The sequence below is a fragment of the Quercus suber genome, unplaced genomic scaffold (assembly GCF_002906115.3).
Source record: "Quercus suber isolate HL8 unplaced genomic scaffold, Cork oak 2.0 scaffold_396, whole genome shotgun sequence".
Taxonomy (NCBI): Eukaryota; Viridiplantae; Streptophyta; class Magnoliopsida; order Fagales; family Fagaceae; genus Quercus; species Quercus suber.
Genome location: NW_027069848.1, coordinates 176,928 through 190,109, shown reverse-complemented (window position 1 = coordinate 190,109; position 13,182 = coordinate 176,928). Strand labels below are relative to the sequence as shown.

Genomic DNA, 13,182 nt, shown 5'->3' with positions numbered 1-13,182 from the left:
GTAAAGAGTTTGTTTTTTGAGAGGACAAAATAAAAATAATATGATGGTTAAGTTATTTTTTGCTGTGTATATACTGTATTTATACTTTATATAGTAATAGAATACAGTAATATAAAATAATTTAATAAATAAATTAAGTACACTCATTATGTATACTACAATTAAATTTATTAAAATTGATAAACTGTGCCAATGTGGACAAATAAAAGGCTGGTTTTTAACTCATCTTTAATCATCAATCTTGTACCAAGAGGCTTGTAAATTATCAAAAAAATAATAATAATATATAACAATCAAGTACGTTAATTCAAATACAAAAGTTATTATTGAAATAAGAGTTGATCCATAGTTCAGTGACTGTACTTGGTTTACTTTATGAGAAAAATCAAGGTTTGACTGTCCCATTTGTAACAATTGAATTATCTACTGACATAACAGATTAGATGAAAAATTCAAGCTTATAAATTAAAAGCCAAGATCAAAGTATATTGTTGGTTTCTAAAGTTTATACTTTGAGTTCTTGTAGTCTCTAATTAATGTTTCAAATCGTCAATTTTTAATTTTAGTTCCTAAGATTTAAAAAATAAGCTCTTTTCATTCTATTTAGTTTCGTTGTTAATTTTCTTATACATGTAGCTAAAAAACTAATGAGTTAGCCTTAATTGTATCAAGTACTAACGTGATATCTTCTTTTTATTAAAATTAACTACACAATCATTTTACTTAACCCAAACCCATATTTGAACCCTAAGCAATAGGGTCTGAAATCTTTTCCAAGCGTGGATTGAGCCCTAAGCAATAGGTTTATTTTACTCTTGAAATAGTAATGGAGTCATGCCAATGGAGTTCAATGTTTGCCTTAGCCACTTAACATGGTAAAGAAGAAAAATTGTATAAATAATTATTTGGTTTCATATTTCAAGAGTTTGGAAGATTTGTAACATTATCCAGAATTGAGATTTCAACTTATAGCGTTAAAGCATGAACAAACAAATTTTGATGAAAATTCAAATAACTATTTCGGTTAGGAGAAAACTCCTTCAATTTATTATATGGAAATTCTTAAAACTATCAACATATATTATTTAAATAAATTACATGACTTATTAAGCAAATTATATGACTAAAAACACACATGAATTTTCTTTAGAGTATACAGGTAAAATGAAGTTTTCTCCTAACCATTTTGGAGGTAAACTTTATCCTTGAGATATATGATATTGTATAAAAACAAATACTTAAAAATAATATTTTCTTCATAACTGAAAGTCATATTTGCACGTATGAATGTGTTTTCCTTTTGTTTGAAAATTTCCTGTTTACTGTACTAAACAAAAATATTTTGAAAATACACTTTTCTATTTAAACTTATTAAACACACGTTAAAATTTTTCTGTATTATAATTATAAAAATATTATTAAACTTGATAGAATTTAATACTTTTATTGAAAACATCAAAACCAATATTTTTAGCTCTATGTTTTACTATTTATATGTTTATTATAATCTTGCAATTTTTGAATATTTCTATAATTTGAATAATTAGATCTTATTGTTGTATATAATATGTGTGTGTATATATATATATCTCAGATTTCAAATAAATAAAACTAAAACCATTTGAAATAACAATAACAATAATAATATTATTATTATTAAAGCTCTCATTATCACCTAAGAGTCACCCTGCTAGACAACTTGATTGATCCCTATTACTGAAGCAAATTGGAGTGCCTTAGAAGCAGCTAAGGCTTCAATTTTCTCGAGATAGTAAGCTTGTGAGAGTTGTTTCGAGAGAGATGCAATCACCAAACCTTGGTTATTTCTAATAACCACCCCAATCCCGAATTTATTCACCTATGTGAAGATGGCTCCATCAATGTTGATTTTAAACAAACCATTCGGCGGAGGCCTCCAGGAAACACGAGGGTGAGGATGGCATGGCTTCGAAGAGGGATGTACCACTTGGAAGTCAATCCGTTCCTTAGTACTCCCGGTCCTCACACCATACCACTTGAGCTTCAACTTATCTACTTATTTCCTACTAAAAATGTATTGCATGAATCTAAAAAGGGGAAATTTGGGGAAATGTAGTTTGGAGAGCATAAGGAGCTGTCCAATAGAGTTTCTTGTAACGGTCTCAATGGCTGGCTTGGGGTAACATAACTAGACCTTGGAGCTCTAATCCTAGTTATAGCTAATTTGCTAAGAATAATCTCCTAAGTCCCAGTATTTAGTGCTAAGATAGGGCTAGCTGTCATTACCCAAAGAAGCAAAAAACTTCAAAAGCAAATCACACCATTTTTGTTCAAATCCTAGGATAGATATTATGAGATTCCCTTGCTAATCAAAACTAATCCTCTTTGATTTTGCTAATTACTCCCTTAAAGTTCATTATAAAAGGAACCCTCTACCAACTCTTCAAGACACCATCTTCTCATAAATTCCTCACCTATCTTGCCATTTGCAGCTCATAAGTCAACCTTTTAGTTCATAAATGTCCATTTACACCTACCCACAAATGCTCCGTTTCATTTGGAGAGATGTTACATCTATAATAATTTTACAACATTTTTACAACAAATTACAGGTGATTAGTTGTTATTGGTTTAAATTTGAAACTAACACTAAGATTACTTTTTTGCCCCAATAATAACAACTAGTAACAACCTGCCACTTAGAAATTGTTGTAAAAATGTTGTAGACATATCATTTCCCTTTCATTTGCTCATAAAAGGATTGAGATTCTCTAGAGTTCCTAGGGTACTCTACTGTATAGAGTTCTATTAATCTTAATCATTCATTTATAATAAAAGGTCCAGATTTTTCCATATTATTAATCCACTAACAAATCCCCTAAAATAATGGTTTAAAAAATAACTACTCATAAATGATAATTATTGCCTTACCTCTTTTACCTAAATTAGGTCTCTAAGAGAATGTGAAGTCATCTTTTCCTTTCCCTCTTCATTTTTCAATTGGTTCCACAAATCGTTTTGGTAGTTAATTTCAAAGCATAGGTTAGACTGAAATGGGACATAGAAAAATCATATTTTATGATCCTAAGTGCCAATCATGTACTAATAAAATTAGGAAAATGCTAACGAGTGCCCTTAGTTAACAATCCAATTAAAGAAAGTTTTTATGGAAAAAGAAAAAAAATTAATATTTTGACAACTTTTTTTTATTTCCCATAAAAGTAATGTCAAAAATTTCTTAAAATGGATTGTTAACGAGTGCCCTAAGGGCACTCGTTAGCATGATCCATAAAATTAATAGAGGACTAAAAAAATTGGAATGAAAACCCAGGTGTCTCTGCCATTCATATATCATATATATATATATATATATGCTTCTTGGTTTATGTGCAGAATAATCAATTTTCTTAATAAGCAAATTTCTTTTGCATTTAATGCTGCAATGTCATATCCACTATTTGCATTTAAGGTAATAATTGTCATTTATGAGCAGTTATTTTTTTAAATCATTATTTTTGTAGCTTTGTTAGTGGATTTATGATATGACAAAATCTAGATCATTTATTATAAATGAAAGGTGCAGATTAAAAGAATTCTACATGGTAAAATTCCCTAGGAACTCTAGAAGATCTCAATCCCTCATAAAATCCCAACACCATAAATAGTTCATTTTACACTATAACTAAAAGTGGCTAAATATACTCCACCTCTCTTCCATACTTCCATATATTCACACATACCTTTCCATAAAATCACTTCCACCATTTAGTATATACATATATTCATTCTCCTCAAGAAAAAAGAACATATATTCGTCATTATGGGCATGACATGGAACACAGAGATCTTGTTTAAGCATTTGCTACATTAGTTGGATGCTCTTTTTTTCCCTTTATTCCATCCAAAATTTTATTATTTTACTTGTAATTATAGAGCCTTTAATCACTGTTTTTTACTTTTTCATTAAAGGCTATAATGCATTTGTTACTATATATGGAGTTCTTACCTCATGTTGACTTAATAATAATAAATGAAATACATGATTTTTCTAATGTAAACACATTTATTACTCTGTCAGATAACTAACCGTTGGATGTTTCTCTTATTTCACTGTTGGACTATTGTTTGAGTAGTTGTTGTAGTGGGTCATCTTTTATGTTAGCTTATCTTTGCAAGAGATATTCTTAGGGCTTTATTATAATTCTTGTTGGGTGCAATCCGGACCTTGAACTAAAAATGTGCATTTCACATTTCATCGATAGCCTTTAGGCCATATTCTAAGCCCAATGTTGAGTCTCGATCATGGTTTTCCAAATATTTTATTGGCAACAAAAAACCGCTCCAACAAATGGATGCATGAATTCCATAATTGATCTGGTTTAGTTATTGTTGATCTGAAATTCATCCACAAGTGCCAATAAAATCATAACCGATCAATAAGTGCTAGGAAGCACCTGGATGGATACGAACACGGCTACAAGTATGGATTCGACATGGCGACACAGTAATTTTTGAAAAAAATAGGACATAGGTACAGCGGCTATATGTATATTAATTAATTATTAAATATATTTTTATTTATGGTTAAGAATTTATTTATTCTATATATGGTTAAGCATTTATTTATCCTATATCAATTTAAGAGAAATAATGAATATTTTATTTCTATATATTATTAATCATTTTTTTTATCAAATTAAGAGTAATAATGGATAATAAAACAAATTCATTACTATTAAAGGATGTTCATATATTAGAATACAAATAAAGAATAAAGATATTTATTACCACCACACACTCTTAGTACAATGATCACTTCACAAGTATAAGTATTTATAGGGTATAGGGGGGCAAGGGCTGAGGTTTTTATGTCCCAGCTGTGTCTAACATTTTTTTTAATGTTTAAAAAATGACACAACAGGACATGCATGCAGAAGTGTCTAAGGAGTGTCAAGTGTCCAACACAGGTACAACACCCCAAATGAAGTATCTGTATTTCCTTGGTTAAGAGCCTTGTGTTTGATCAATTAGTACATTTTGATGATTTCAATAGAGATAATATCAGAAAATCATTAGGTACTCCCGGAGTACCACAAATGCTTACTCTAGCTATTCTCATATGAATGATGGGTCCTACCATGAATTTAATTAGTGGGACTCACCATTCATATGAGAAAAGGGAGTACGCATTTATGGTACTCCGAGAGTACACAATAATTTCCCAGAGATATCTAAATTTCAAATCCCTATCAATCAATGTAAAATATTTATTGTATTTGGCACTCATTACACTCTCGTTCTATAAAGTCAACAAGAAGAACAAATTATTTAAGATTCCATTATTTGACACATACATAACAGAGATTAGTTTTGATGATATTTGGCAAGAAAGTGATTGAGGAAGGTGCATTTCTCAGAATATCTATTATATAAAGAAAATGGGAAATAGGACGTGAATGATAAGAGTGTTTTCCTCTATGTCTTTCCTATAGTACTGCAGCATGTTCAAAATGGTAATTCATGCATGATTCTATACCTTACAAATAGCTACCCTTAACTACTACACTCTATTTTAGACGACAAGTAGCTCGATTCTTGCACTTTCTGTGAGGCAGCTAATGAATTAGTCTGTATTCTAAAAGTTGTTTTGTTATATGTATGTTTATGCAGGAACTACTTAGCATTGTTTTGGTACTTTCAATTTTTTCAACTGGAGTAGGCCATGGCCTTGTGAATGAAGCATCAGAGGGTTTTAACGAGACTGGTAAAGATGCAGTTGGAGATGTGACTTGTTATGGTGCTATAGGAGATGGAGAAACTGATGACTCCGAAGTATATAAATTAAAATCTCAACATTTCATTTATTTGTTTTTGTTTATATTTTTTTTTTTCTTGCGCCTTTAGAGAATAAAATTAATAGGATGAGGGTATATCATATTTGATTGTTATGGACTAATAATTATGTCTCCAACAAATGGATGCATGAATTCCATAATTGATCTGGTTTAGTTATTGTTGATCTGAAATTCATCCACAAGTGCCAATAAAATCATAACCGATCAATAAGTGCTAGGAAGCACCTGGATGGATACGAACACGGCTACAAGTATGGATTCGACATGGCGACATAGTAATTTTTGAAAAAAATAGGACATAGGTACAGCGGCTATATGTATATTAATTAATTATTAAATATATTTTTATTTATGGTTAAGAATTTATTTATTCTATATATGGTTAAGCATTTATTTATCCTATATCAATTTAAGAGAAATAATGAATATTTTATTTCTATATATTATTAATCATTTTTTTATCAAATTAAGAGTAATAATGGATAATAAAACAAATTCATTACTATTAAAGGATGTTCATATATTAGAATACAAATAAAGAATAAAGATATTTATTACCACCACACACTCTTAGTACAATGATCACTTCATAAGTATAAGTATTTATGGGGTATAGGGGGCAAGGGCTGAGGTTTTTATGTCCCAGCTGTGTCTAACATTTTTTTTAATGTTTAAAAAATGACACAACAGGACATGCATGCAGAAGTGTCTAAGGAGTGTCAAGTGTCCGACACAGGTACAACACCCCAAATGAAGTATCTGTATTTCCTTGGTTAAGAGCCTTGTGTTTGATCAATTAGTACATTTTGATGATTTCAATAGAGATAATATCAGAAAATCATTAGGTACTCTCGGAGTACCACAAATGCTTACTCTAGCTATTCTCATATGAATGATGGGTCCTACCATGAATTTAATTAGTGGGACTCACCATTTATATGAGAAAAGGGAGTACGCATTTATGGTACTCCGAGAGTACACAATAATTTCCCAGAGATATCTAAATTTCAAATCCCTATCAATCAATGTAAAATATTTATTGTATTTGGCATTCATTACACTCTTGTTCTATAAAGTCAACAAGAAGAACAAATTATTTAAGATTCCATTATTTGACACATACATAACAGAGATTAGTTTTGATGATATTTGGCAAGATAGTGATTGAGGAAGGTGCATTTCTCAGAATATCTATTATATAAAGAAAATGGGAAATAGGACGTGAATGATAAGAGTGTTTTCCTCTATGTCTTTCCTATAGTACTGCAGCATGTTCAAAATGGTAATTCATGCATGATTCTATACCTTACAAATAGCTACCCTTAACTACTACACTCTATTTTAGACGACAAGTAGCTCGATTCTTGCACTTTCTGTGAGGTTGCTAATGAATTAGTCTGTATTCTAAAAGTTGTTTTGTTATATGTATGTTTATGCAGGAACTACTTAGCATTGTTTTGGTACTTTCAATTTTTTCAACTGGAGTAGGCCATGGCCTTGTGAATGAAGCATCAGAGGGTTTTAACGAGACTGGTAAAGATGCAGTTGGAGATGTGACTTGTTATGGTGCTATAGGAGATGGAGAAACTGATGACTCCGAAGTATATAAATTAAAATCTCAACATTTCATTTATTTGTTTTTGTTTATATTTTTTTTTTTCTTGCGCCTTTAGAGAATAAAATTAATAGGATGAGGGTATATCATATTTGATTGTTATGGACTAATAATTATGTGAATCTGAAGGCCTTTTTAAAAGCTTGGAAAGCTTTATGTGAAGTTGAAGCAGCTTCTGACATTCCAATGCTTATAGTACCAAAGGAGAAGATATTCCTATTAAAGCCAGTGACTTTCAAAGGTCCATGCAAGTCTGACAGTATCCAAGTTCAGGTACAGTTGTGAGACAAAGAATTTTGCTTTGATTTCATTGTCTACGTGATTAATACACTTCTAATTAATTACTTTTTGTGGAGGACAGGTTTTGGGGACAATTTTAGCACCCAATACCACAGAAGGATGGACAAACTGTTATGCAAATACCTGGTTAGGCTTCCGGAATGTGAGTAATCTCATTGTCAATGGTTCAGGAGAGATCAACGGCAGTGGTTCAATTTGGTGGAGAAATTTCAGTGTTCAAGTATGGAATTCTTTTTATGTTAACACACACACATATATATATTATAAACCCAGCCCCGACATTAATCCGGCCTATGAAATAGGCACACTTGTTCAACCAATGGATTACAGGTTAAACCGTAGGGTCAAAAAAATTTTAAAAAATAAAAAATATAAAAATAATTTTGAAAAATAATAACATAAATATGTAAATTAAAAAAAAAATAGATATATGCCTAAATTAAACTGAAAATTATACTTTAAAATCAAGGTTTCATGATAAAATAGTAGTCTTTTGATATAATGAGAGTCTTGGAGGTAGGTAGACAAACAAAAAATTGCATTTTTTAAAAAATTATTTTGTTTTTTCTTCTTTAAATTACCAAATTATAGCTCATTAAACAGTAAAGAAGTCCACAAAGTTGATCTATAGATGTAATTTTACAAATTTCACAAATCCAACCAGTTTATAAAAACATATTCTGCTCGAGTAGCCACAAACCCGCTAAGTTTGACTAGGTCATATGCAGAAACGATCTATTTTAACACCCGAAGTAGTCTAGGTGCTAGGTCACCAAATTTTCGGTCTGACCGGCTGGATCGGTCGAGGTTTAATAACTATATATAATTAATTAATTAATTAATTCAAGATTTTGATGACCTTTCCTCTCAATATCATTTTCAATTGACGCCTTGAAGATCATTCATCAAACAATGGTCCAAAATTTTCTGATTATTTTTTTTCCTCACAATAAGGGGGGATGGGACTATGAATTGACCTTAGTTCTCTTTATTGGCAAAATTAAGTAATGCAACTAATCTATAAGATATTCGTATAATTTTTATTGTTTCTCACCAAAAAAAATTATTATTGTTTAACACATATATGTATGAGAATTAAACGTTCTTCCTCCTAGATCCACAATAATTTCCATTTACTAGCCAATGAAGGGATTAAAGTGGGTGGAAAAGGGAATTCTTAGTTCTTTGAGATTGGGATATATTGATTTCGTTTTTTATCTTTTTATACTTTTCTTGGTATGGAAATTAATGGAATATTAAAGAACCTCTTTTGACCTATTATGTATACTGAGAAGTATCAGTTTGTGCAGACATATTATTTACTTCTTCTTCTTCTTTTTTAAGGATTTTCTTGAAAGCTCAAAAAATAAATTAGAAATTAAACTCTTTTTTGACAGGGGAATGCAAGCTGTTATAAACCCACGGTAAGACTCCGACATTGAAAACTTCTCAACTCGAAGAAATTGTGATTATTTTCATAAACAAAATATTGGGGAAAGTAATGTGTACAAAATGTTGATTATGGTAGGAAATAATGTACTAGGACTCTAGGAGGCTTTAAAGCTACATAATTTCTCAATACTTGATTGGGAGGGAGTGTGTGTCTCTTAATTAATGATTATGGTAAAATTGGAGGAATTGTTTTTTTGGCTGAGAAAAGCATATATGTATATATATAACATTTGAAAATTAAGAAAAAAAAAGGTACTGATGCTGTTCAACTTTTAATTTCTTTAATTATCTAACTAATTGAGTTATAAAATTGCAGGCACTACGTTTTTATAATTGCAGTAATCTTCAGCACAGTGGACTTACTCATCTTGATAGTCCAAGAAACCATATTAGTATAACTTTTTGTGATAATGCAACTCTCTCTTATCTAAACATATCTGCTCCCAAATCTAGTCCTAACACTGATGGAGTTGATATTTCTTCTTCAACCAATGTTAGCATCCACGATAGTTATATTGGAACTGGTAATTTTTTTTTTTTTTTTTTTTGGGTCACTAATATACCTTTTCACATTATCTTCATAATCATTATTATATTGGGAGAATTCTACCTTACATATATACATTTTTTTTTTTTTTTGGTATCTACCATATTTACCTATCTTAATTGTTACCATTCATAAATCAAATCATTTACAAAATAAATGTTTTTTATATTTAAGAATTAATATAATGCACTTAAAAATAATTTCATTATTATTCATACAAAAAATAGTTTTTAATTCCAAGTTTTGTTGATCATATTAAACATAAAAAAATATAAGTTTCAATTTGTCGCTTTACATGAAATTGCATAGAAAAGTACTGAATTAATATTATTTTATATTTGAAAATATCATACGAAATTATAGTAAGATTACATAAGTTTATTTGTTATTAAATCGAAATTGAGTAAAACATATAATCTAGCATGTATAACCATGAATTTTTTAAACAAATATGTAGAACCATGATTTTTTTATTATTATTAAATATGTATAACCATGATTTTAGTTATGAAATTCTTATTCGAATATGAATGAATTTCTTTTTGCTTTTTGTATTGAATTCTTACTACATTTTCTAAAACCTCCAGTAAAATAAAAATTCATATACTCCTGCTTATTGTTTTTCATGCCTTTCATGCATTTGCTTTGCAATGCTAATAGGAGATGATTGTATTGCTGTCAATGATAAAACGACTGGTATCAACATCACTCGAATTGTTTGTGGACCTGGCCATGGTATAAGGTTTGTTGAAATCCACATTTTGTAGCACAATTCATTTACTTGGGCACATTATGGTGCAAAACCAAAAAATACTAGAGAATTTACAATAACAAAAAGGAAAAAAAAATGAGAATCTACAATTAAAAAAATTGAAATTCATCTTATGAAAATATCCAATGAAAAATATTAACTATATATCCATGCCACAGAAGAAAAGGAAAACACTTTGGAGATCAACTCAAACATTTTTTTACCATTGAAGAGATATACTTTTTTTTTATTTTTTTTTATTTTATGAATACCATTGAAGAAGATATACTACTAATTACTGCTAATGTAAACCTCATGGCTCATATAGCGTGGGAAGCTTGGGAGCAAATGGAGCATATGCCACTGTAGAAGAGGTATATGTGAACAATTGTAGCTTTAATGGAACTTTGAATGGAGCAAGGATCAAGACATGGCAGGTAAAGTGCTTAGACATTATTAAGAATAAAAGGCTTTCAATTAAAATTAACCTATTCAATATTTCAATGGCTTTCTTTTTCTTTTTTCCCCCTTTAAATAATCTCTATATTTTCTTAGGGGGGTTCGGGTTATGCAAGAAATATTTTATTTGAGCAAATCACACTCGCGGATGTCAAAAACCCAATCATTATTGACCAGTTTTACTGCAACGGTAAACACTATTGCCGAAATGAGGTAATTGAATTTTTTTTCTTAGAGTCCTATTAGAAAATACAACTTATGTCTCAAAATTTTATTCAATCAAACAATTTTACCAGTCATTCAATTTTTATTTTGTAATGATGAGGTAGACATCGTCAGTACAAGTGAGCAATGTGACATATATAGGTATTGAAGGAACTTGTGTTGGTTTGGATGCGATTACTTTCAACTGTGATGAAATAATGTGCACTAACATTACAATGAAGCACATCAACATAACATCATCTAACCCTAAAAAATCAGTCATCGCCAGTTGCAAAAACGCCGAGGGAAATAGCGAATGCACCATACCGGAAGTGCCCTGCCTAACCATTGATGAATGTGATAATCGAAAGTAAGATAATTGCCTCTAGCAATGATCTCCATCGAAGATGAAGATATGCTACAACAAGTCTGCCTTGTCTCTCATACTTACTCATGTTGTTCTAAAATCCTAGATCAGAATCACGCGTTGTCATTTTTTTCCCTTATGATCATTGTTGATGAATACAAAAGAAAAAAAAAATAATAATAACATAAACCTATTTCCCTCCTCTGATGGTGAATCAATGTTAGAATTATATGGTTAAATTATTAAATTTACTATTTCCTAACAGCTTAACTTTTTAAGACAATTGATAATTTAACATGGTATTAGAGTAAGAGATCATGAGTCAAATCCCGACTCACCTATTAAAATGAGGATATCTAATTCAAACTCATTACTGAAATTACTTATTTTTTCTTCACCAATAACAATGAGTAACAATTTATCACCTATAATTTTATTTTGAAAGTGTTGTGGATGGAGCAGTTTATTTGTTACCAATAACAACGAGTAACAATTCAACACCTATAATTTTGTTCTAAAAGTATTGTAGATGTAGCAATTCATCTGTTACCAATAACGAGTAACAATTTATCACTTATAATTTTATTTTGAAAATATTGTGAATGTAGCAATTCTCTTTTTTAACAGATGAGATTCACCAAATGTTGAATTCTTTCATATGGTTGTAGTAAATTTCCATTTTTTTTCTCTTTCGTATGTAAACTAGTTTGGTAGGATCTATTTAATCCACTTGAGCCATTAATTAGTAATTTAGTTCAACAAAAGAAAAAATTAAAATGAAATGCATTGGGCAGGATCTCACACATACAAAGATTCATCCCTGGCCTAGAAACTAGAAAAGTAGTATTTTCTCAATTACTAAAGAAAGGGACAACCTTGTAATGGATCGTTGAATTTCAACAAAACCTTTCTATTGCTTAGACGAATCATGTATAATTTCCTTACAATAGTAGAGTTTGGGATTTGAAGATGGCCATCATCATCTCTAATGTTGAATGGGAAGTGACTCTCCCAATCTATATCTATATCTAGATATTACTAAAAGCTAAAGCGTAGCGTTTAATGCTGTTGTTCTCATGTTGCGCTACATCAGCTGCCACGACATTTTTTTTAAAAAAATGTATAATTTTTCCTTCAATTTTAAAATTGTTTTTACAATTTTCAACTCTATCAATCTCATCCCTATAAATGCAGCCCATTACTTATTTATTTACTCCCACTATCACCTTATAATAAATTTGTATAATTAATCAAGCCCACCTCTTATTTATTTAGTTTCACTATCAAGCCCAACTCAAAGCCTTTTCAATTCAGATTAAAGGAAAAAGAAATTAAAAATATCAAATGTGCAAGTTGGTTTGGAAGAAAGAAAGAAAAAAAAAAGGGGGAAGCGTTCAGGGTTTTGTGTGACCAAATAGAAACGTGAACAGAGAGAGAGTTTGAAGATTGTAACGTAGAGGGAAGCTTAAAGGGAGGGGGGGGGGAACGTTGAAGCCTTCGGGTATTGCGTGAGAAAACAGAGAGTTTGAAAGCTACCCACCTTTGTGCAGTAACGGTTGCCTATCTGATTTCCTTCCTCCCTTTATTCCTTTCCACACGGTTTATAAATACTGACAAAACCTCCCTGCTTTGGTTGAGGTATCTCTACATCTC

At 30.4% G+C, this 13,182-nt stretch overlaps 1 pseudogene; it reads left to right on the top strand.

Moving 5' to 3' along the window:
* Nucleotides 1-5,105: 5,105 nt before the first annotated feature.
* Nucleotides 5,106-11,536, top strand: LOC112032447 (probable polygalacturonase At3g15720; annotated as a pseudogene).
* Nucleotides 11,537-13,182: the final 1,646 nt, after the last annotated feature.